Raw genomic sequence first — 9,593 nt, forward strand, 5'->3', positions numbered from 1 at the left:
CAACGAACACAATTGCATTTTATCGATGGCAATTTGAATGCACAGAGATACCGTGATGAGATCCTGAGGCCCATTGTCGTGCCATTCATCCGGTGCCATTCATCCGCTGCCATCACCTCATTTCAGGATGATAATGCACGGCCCCAAGGATCTGTACACAATTTCTGGAAGCTGAAAATGTCCCAGTTCTTCCATGGCCTGCATACTCACCAGTGATGTCACCCATTGAGCATATTTGGGATGCTCTGGAACGACGTGTATGACAGCGAGTTCCAGTATCCGGCAACTTCGCACAGACTTGTTCTCAACTCACAGAACTTGATCTCAACTGGCCAACCTGGTTAAATAAAGGTGAAAATAAAAAAAACAGCCATTGAAGAGGAGTGGGACAACATTCCACAGGCCACAATCAACAGCCTGATCAACTCTATGTGAAGGAGATGTGTCGCGCTGCATGAGGCAAATGGTGGTCACACCAGATACTGACTGGTATTCTGATCCACGCCTCTACTTTTAAAAAAGTTATCTGTGACCAACAAATGCAAATCTGTATTCCCAGTCATGTAAAATCCATAGATTAGGGCCTAATGCATTTTCTTATATGATCTGTAACTGTTCTCCACCAGTCAGTGGAGAAGGTGGAAAGTTTTAAGTTCCTGGGCATGCACATCAATGACAAACTGAAATGGTCCACCCACACGGACACTGTAGTGAAGAAGGTGCAATAGCGCCTCTTCAACCTCAGGAGGCTGAAGATATTTGGCTTGTCACCCAAAACCCTGACAAACTTCTACAGATGCACAATCGAGAACATCCTGTCAGGCTGTATCATAGCCTGGTATGGCAACTGCACCTCCCTCAACCACAAGGCACTCCAGAGGGTGGTGTGGTCACAACGCATCAACTACCTACCGTCCAGGACACCTACAACATCCGATGTCACAGGAAGGCCAAAAGGATCATCAAGGACAACAACCACCCGAGCCACTGCCTGTTCACCCTGCTATCATCCAGAAGGCGAGGTCAGTACAGGTGCATCAAAGCTGGAACCGAGAGATTGAGAAACAGCTTCTATCTCATGGCCATCAGACTGCTAAACAGGAATCACTAACTCAGAGAGGCTGCTGCCTACATTGAGACCCAATCACTGGACGCTTTAATAAATGGATCACTAGTCACGTCAAACAATGCCACTTTAAATAATGCCACTTTAATAATGTTTACATTTCTTACATTACTCATATCACATGTACTGCTCCTTGCCTATGCCGCTCAGCCATCGTACATATTCTCCTTTACCACTTTAGATTTGTGTGTATTAGGTAGTTGTTGGGGAATTGTTAGATTACTTGTTAGATATGTGTGTATTAGGTAGTTGTTGGGGAATTGTTAGATTACTTGTTAGATATGTGTGTATTAGGTAGTTGTTGGGGAATTGTTAGACTACTTGTTAGATATTGCTGCACTGTTGGAACTAGAAGCACAAGCATTTCGCTACACTCACATTAACATCTGCTCACCATGTGTATGTGACCAACAACATTTGAATAGCTTTGATGTTGCGTTTATATTTTTGTTCAGTGTAGTTTCCTCTGGTTTTAACGATCCTATCACTCCTCTATCTTAGACATATAGGCTGTGAGACCTGGTTAGAACCTGTTCTCATTAATATTATTTTTCTCAGGAAGTGAATGTTTGATTGTAAAATCTTTGAGACCCTGTCCGATATATCCTGGAGATTATTCTTCAGATTCATCCTGAGAGTGATTTTTCTTGCAATTGCTCAAATAAACATTTTACTGCTGATAAATGAGTGGCATCAAGTCGACTGTCTATAAAAATTGCCATATAAACTCAGCAAAAAAATAAAGTCCCTTTTTCAGGACCCTGTCTTTCAAAGATAATTCGTAAAAATCCAAATAACTTCACAGTTCTTCACTGTAAAGGGTTTAAACACTGTTTCCCATGCTTGTTCAATGAACCATAAACAATTAATGAACATGCACCTGTGGAACGGTCGTTAAGACACTAACAACTTACGAACTGTTGGCAATTAAGGTCACAGTTATGAAATATTAGGACACTAAAAAGGCCTTTCTACTGACTGAGGGCTTGTAGGCCTGTTGCAAGGCAGGTCCTCACCAGACATCACCGGCAACAGCGTCGCCTATGGGCACAAACCCACCGTCGCTGGACCAGACAGGACTGGCAAAAAGTGCTCTTCACTAACGAGTTTGCTGTACACCAGCAGGAACCCATCCAACTTGAAGGAGCTGGAGCAGTTTTGCCTTGAAGAATGGGCAAAAAATCCCAGTGGCTAGATGTGCCAAGCTTATAGAGACATATCCCTAGAGACTTGCAGCTGTAATTGCTGCAAAAGGTGGCTCTACAAAGTATTGATTTTTTTTTTTTTTTTGGGGGGGGGGGTGAATAGTTATGCATGCTCAAGTTTTCTGTTTTTTTTTGTCTTATTTCTTATTTTTTTCACAATAAAATAGGAAAAGTGGCAAGTGGGGTGAATACTTTTGCAAGGCACTGTAGCACCATAAGGAAATGCTCTGACTTTGTTCGGTGTAGTTGACCCTGGCAAAACCAACACCTGCCACCACTTTAGGGTTTTCTCTTTCTTTGTTCCAGTGAACCTAAAATAGTCCAGACAGACGGTATTGTTTGTATGACATTGCAAATGTACGGGAAAGTGATATAGGTCAAGCACGAAATAAAACAAATAACATCTAAAAATGTTAGGATCAAACAAATGTGAAGTGGGTTACAACCACTTTGAAAGGAATATTTGTTAGGACCAGTTGGGGGAGAATCACTTGTCAGTGTCCTGATGGCAGACATCAATCAAATGTGACAGGTGGCTGATTGCTCCATTATATCACTACTGATGGCTGGATCTGGCTCATCGGCTCAGGTGAAAACAACATCTTAGAAGTGTTTGGTGGGCTCTATTCTCCAACTCCTGTAACTGAAGAGGAGTTCTGTGGTAAATCTTTAAATATATATAAACAATCTGATGGAGCATGCAGACACTGGGACCCTCAGGGAAGATTGATGTCTTAATCTGAAATGGTACTCTATGAATCAATACAACTTTTGAATCCCCACCAAGCCATTATTCTGGTTTTATTTGAGAATACATACAACTTGAATAATCTAATGTCTGGTGATCTTAGTAGTGAGAGTCTAACAATTTATACAAAATCAAAACTGATCCACATCAACTTCCAACAGGAGCCATTGGTGTCTTTAGCCAACAAGGTCATAACATGACAGGGTTGAACATGATGACCTGTAAAAGAAAAGGAGGACAGTGCTATTCAACCATTCTAGTTATTGTGATGAAGCAACAGTTAAGTGTAACGACAGCTTGGGGCACCATGATTTCCAGGGGCCGTGTAGCTAGCTGCCTAGCTAGCACATACGGTTCCTTGGAAGTTGTGGGAACATATTGTTTTGGTTTCCCATTGGGTCTGGGGATGGAGCCATACATTTCCTGACCAGTAAAACAGACGTTTTTGTTTTTCTTATGAAAGTGAAAGTTACACCTGTTCTGAAAACATTTAACTATGGTTCCCTGAAAGTTACACCTGTTCTGAAAAGGTTTTGCTATGTTTCCCTGAAAGTTTTCCTGGGAAGTTTTATTATCGTTCTGAGAACAGAAATTAACGTTTATTTGAAGGTAATTAAATAACGTTCTGAGAACATGTTTCAATAAGACTTTTAACAACACTGCCAGCTTAGTTTAACTGTTTTGAACTCCAAGCACAGATAAGACACATGAAAATTCATTTTCTTAGGCATTAATCATGCAAACCTATTTATTTTTTATTGTGGCATGGCATCAATGAGATTCAAACCTATGATCTTCTGTTCTCTAGCAATAGAATTAGTCCACTGCACCACAGGATGGAGCTAGCATGTCATGTTTTTTAACTCATACGAAGCTGTTCATTTTTGTCTATTCAAACAGATCCCATTTCAAAAGGAAACAAGCACTCATTAAGATCAGGTGTGGCCAATTAGTGGCCGCGGCCAACTCACCTGAACACACTTAACAAGACAGAGGATAGAGAGAGTTTTATTGATGCTGTGAACGGAATCTATATGTTTTTAAATAACATTCTAATAATGTTCGTTGAACATTACTAATATTTCCTTGTGGTTTTATGTAAAGTTTTCTTAAAGGTAGACTCAGCGATATGATGTAGATGCAGAAAGTAAACAGCATAGTGGGTAAATTGCAGCAACAACTAAGAGCGTTGAAGTGTGAGGCTCAACTTCTCCACTGTTTTTGTGCCAAAGCTACCACGCAGTGAACAGCGTGAAGCAAACCTGTGCACGTGTGCAGATACAGTGTGTGAATGGGTGAGAGAGAATTCTTGCATCTCGCTCGTCTCAATATCTGCGATGCTGCTCGTGGCAATGTCATTTCTCTGAGAATATGACTTCAAATAGAACCATGAGGAAACCTGCAAAAAAACAAAAATGCTAAAGTACTGAAATTCTCACTGAAGAATGTGGTTTCTTTTTTTCTTTCTTTTCTTGAAGGGGTAGATCAGCTTTAATATTGCAGATTGATTTCCATCAGTGTAATTGTCTTCATCATTTCCAATCTCCCATTTGGGATAAATATATGTTTTTATATACACTACTTCAAAAGTTTGGGGTCACTTAGAAATGTCCTTGTTTTTGAGGAATGGAGAGTAAGGTGGGAGGAAACATGACATCATCCTGGGATGGGCTGTAAACCACTCTGTGACTGCACGGGAGTGGTGAAATGCCACGTTGTCCCATACAGTTACAAACGTTGGCCGATTTCGCCTCACTGTGACCCTTTCTTCACCCGGCACAACCCTTCCATAGAGGTCATCCAGGAATGAAATGAGACGCTCGGTGTTGTATGGTCCAATTAGCGGTTTGTGTAACAGCTTTCCATCAGAGGATATTGGTGCGCACATTGTGATGTTGTCACCCCTCTGGCCTGGGACATCCACTGTGGTTCTTTTCCCAATCACATTCCTTCCTCGCTGCCGGATTTTGGCCAAGTTGAAACCAGCCTCATCCACAAAGATGAATATGTTGGGTGTTTGCCTTGCTTCAATCTCCGTGACTCTCTAAAATAAATACACAAGGCAACATAAGAGTTAGGCTATTACAGTAGTTTACATTATACTTAAAAACATGCCATTGTGTGCCTCGGCCCTGTTTGGTTTTGTTCTAAACCAGTTCTGTATTTTATAGTCATCTTACCTGGACTTATTGATCCTGAGTTGCTTGACTCGTTCAGATTTCCTTTTAAAGGGGACAGTGTTCAACTGCTTCATCCTGACTTGATGTTGTTTCAGGACTTCTTACATTGTGAATATTTCAAAATGTAATATTTTCTGGCAACACTCTGTCCTGAATCTCTGTGAGTTTTATGCCATTGTTTCTAATGACAACATCAACAATTGCAGTTTCCTGCACAGCAGTGAAAATATTACCTCTCCCGCCTGTGGGAGGTAACCGTTGGGTCCTAAGCAGAAATACAAAAACAATTACACACAAGTGGGTTTGGAGGCTTTGCTCAATTTACTTCTGTAATGTGCAGTTCAGTCAGATGAACTTGCACAATGCACACATCTTACCCGTTGTTTTCTGGAAATTTCTCACTATAGATACTGTTGAGCGTTGCAGATCTGGCTGCACTCTCAGACCAGCCTCTCTCATTGATAGACCATGATCAATTATATTATCCCTAATCTCATCTGAGACTACAGCCCTTGATCTTCTTCTCAGTCTTCTCCCACCACGCATAAATACTCCGCTCCCTCTCCCAGCCACTCTTCTTCCTCTGTCAGCCACTTCTCTATCTCTGGCTGGGTCCATGTTTACATTACAGTACAGCATTGTTCCTAAGATGTCCCCTTCTGTATAGATGGTAATGGCATTGAAAGACTAACACCTGGGTAGGTGTTCATCTACAATGGGAATCAGCTGTGGTTGGTCTAATTGTTTTGATAGTGTTTCATTCATTTGGACTTGGAATATATTTCAATACGGATTTACTGTAGAAATGTAGCAAATTGCTGTCTCATTCAATTTTGTGTTATGTTAGATTTTGAACTTAAGTTAAACAGTTTTGAAAAGAGTATGTAAACATGTACAAATTTGCCTGTAGGTACATAGAGTTTTGGTGGTGGTTGCGTCTGAGTGAGAAAATAATTCATGAAATTTGAAAGATATAGTCATTGTGATGTAGTCATTTTGTGCCAAAGCAATGACAAATGATCCACAGTTTAGCCCACATAGACTGCTGTTGTGCTCACTGTGTGAAGAGTTTTGAAAAAGTGACCTAAATATTGAGAAATGGGTCCTAACGATTGTAAAAAAAACTGTAATATTGAATCATTTCTGCTCTCTGAATTCATATTCATTATATAAATAGGCCCTTTTAATTTTGTCTGACTTGCCATTCAGGTTGCTAGGTGTATGCAAAACCATAAGCAAATAGGTAAACTGTGATATGACTAAAGAGTTAATCAGGATGATTTTTAAGGATGATCTTATCTATTTATGCTAACTTTCTATAAAAATGTATTGGAGTGAGATCATTTCTTTCTTTCGGGATATGTATACCGAGTATGTCCACATCCCCGTCAGACCATTTCATTGGTAAACTACACAATAGTGTAAAAGTTGTATTGTTTGGGGATCCAATGCGTAATATAGTACATTTAGAATAATTTGGTTGTAATCCAGAGGTTAGAAAAAGTATCTCGATCCACTATGTGGCTGTAGAGGGATTCTAAGTGTGGATTTAAAAGAAATCAGGAATCATCAGCGTACAATAAGACCTGGATTTCTAATCCCTTAATAATATTGTTGGATCTGATTTTAACAGCTAACATTTCGATGGCCATAATAAATAGATGTGCCGATAGTGGACAACCTTGTTTTACTCCTCTTGACAGTTTAAACATTTCTTGAGATGTAGCCATTATTTGCAATTTTACACCTAGGATTACTATACATAACTTTAACCCATTTTATAAGAGATTCAGTCATACTTTATCAAAGACCTTTTCAAAGTCAGCTATGAATACCTGGCTTGGTTTCCCATATATTTCATAGTGTTCTATTGTTTCCAGTACTTATATTATCTCCAATTTATCGTCCATGTAAAAAACATGTCTGATTAGGATGAATACTTTCCAACAATACATTTTAAATTCTATGTTGTTCTCTGAACATTCAGGGAATGTGACTTTAATTAAATCCATGTGGAAACCTGTAGGAAAGTACTGAACTTCCCACAGAAAGACGTTGTTTCAGGCATCAGCATGCTTTAGTTCAGCTGTCGTTCAGGTAGTCGAACCGAAGGAGAGTGCTAGCATGCTCCCTTAAAAGATGTTCGCTTGAAAAACGAAAAAAGTGTGGGAAAGTGGCAATATTATTATTAGTACATTAGTGGGCGATGAGCTGGTAATGGCCATCTACGGCCAAACGAGGAAGTGACGACACACCCAAACAAGGAAGACGTGTTAGAGAATAAAAGTGTACAGAGAGACACTTCACTGAAATGCAAAGGATATGCGTGAAGAATTGGATAATGTGGTTGGTGCACAATGACTGACTCGCATGGTAGATGGAGTGTGGAAGCCCACTCCATCCATTCTATTGGAAGAGTCTCTCCCTTCTCACGTTATATGAGATTCCCTTTAAGAGCCTTCGTGCTCAAACACATGCAGTGTGATACATGTAAAGTATTTGTTCATGTGTCAAGTGTGTGTGTAGACGGGAGGAGTGTTATATGCCAGCTGAGCCTAAATGCTGCAATTGTGGTGGTGAACATGCGTCTGCATTTCTGAAGTGTCCTGTTAGGGTGAAGGAGACGGAGTTGGTAATAAAAAGGCCTGTCCAGAATGTCTCCTATCCGGAGCCGTTGAGAAGAGTGAAGTTGAAGAATAAATAAATGGTAGTGGAAGTAGAGACACCAGATGATGTTACTTGTCAACAGAGGATCCTGACATGTTACATGTTAAGAAGGTGGACTTTGTAGAGATTATTACTTGTCAGAGGATCCTGACATGTTACATGTTAAGAAGGTGGACTTTGTAGAGATTATTACTTGTCAACAGAGGATCCTGACATGTTACATGTTAAGAAGGTGGACTTTGTAGAGATTATTACTTGTCAACAGAGGATCCTGACATGTTACATGTTAAGAAGGTGGACTTTGTAGAGATTATTTCTTTGGTTATCAACTGAACAGCGCAAACAGAGAGGACATCTGAAAAATAATCATCATTGTGAGTGCGGCTGAGCGTTTTTTGGGACTCTGGGACTTTTCTGCAGATGCATTACAAGGAATCCTGTCGATGAATGGCCTGTGTAAGGGATTTGATTTGAATGTGACTGAAGGAGTGGGATGGTTGTTTGATTTAATTGAATATTTTGTATTATCTCAGCCCCCCCCCCTTTCCGCAATGAAATATACAGTGCCTTGCGAAAGTATTCGGCCCCCTTGAACTTTGCGACCTTTTGCCACATTTCAGGCTTCAAACATAAAGATATAAAACTGTATTTTTTTGTGAAGAATCAACAACAAGTGGGACACAATCATGAAGTGGAACGACATTTATTGGATATTTCAAACTTTTTTAACAAATCAAAAACTGAAAAATTGGGCATGCAAAATTATTCAGCCCCTTTACTTTCAGTGCAGCAAATTCTCTCCAGAAGTTCAGTGAGGATCTCTGAATGATCCAATGTTGACCTAAATGACTAATGATGATAAATACAATCCACCTGTGTGTAATCAAGTCTCCGTATAAATGCACCTGCACTGTGATAGTCTCAGAGGTCTGTTAAAAGCGCAGAGAGCATCATGAAGAACAAGGAACACACCAGGCAGGTCTGAGATACTGTTTAACTGAAGTTTAAAGCCGGATTTGGATACAAAAAGATTTCCCAAGCTTTAAACATCCCAAGGAGCACTGTGCAAGCGATAATATTGAAATGGAAGGAGTATCAGACCACTGCAAATCTAACAAGACCTGGCCGTCCCTCTAAACTTTCAGCTCATACAAGGAGAAGACTGATCAGAGATGCAGCCAAGAGGCCCATGATCACTCTGGATGAACTGCAGAGATCTACAGCTGAGGTGGGAGACTCTGTCCATAGGACAACAATCAGTCGTATATTGCACAAATCTGGCCTTTATGGAAGAGTGGCAAGAAGAAAGCCATTTCTTAAAGATATCCATAAAAAGTGTCGTTTAAAGTTTGCCACAAGCCACCTGGGAGACACACCAAACATGTGGAAGAAGGTGCTCTGGTCAGATGAAACCAAAATTGAACTTTTTGGCAACAATGCAAAACGTTATGTTTGGCGTAAAAGCAACACAGCTCATCACCCTGAACACACCATCCCCACTGTCAAACATGGTGGTGGCAGCATCATGGTTTGGGCCTGCTTTTCTTCAGCAGGGACAGGGACGATGGTTAAAATTGATGGGAAGATGGATGGAGCCAAATACAGGACCATTCTGGAAGAAAACCTGATGGAGTCTGCAAAAGACCTGAGACTGGGAAGAAGATTTG

This window comes from Oncorhynchus clarkii, chromosome 20 (genome assembly GCF_045791955.1).
Source record: "Oncorhynchus clarkii lewisi isolate Uvic-CL-2024 chromosome 20, UVic_Ocla_1.0, whole genome shotgun sequence".
NCBI lineage: Eukaryota > Metazoa > Chordata > Actinopteri > Salmoniformes > Salmonidae > Oncorhynchus > Oncorhynchus clarkii.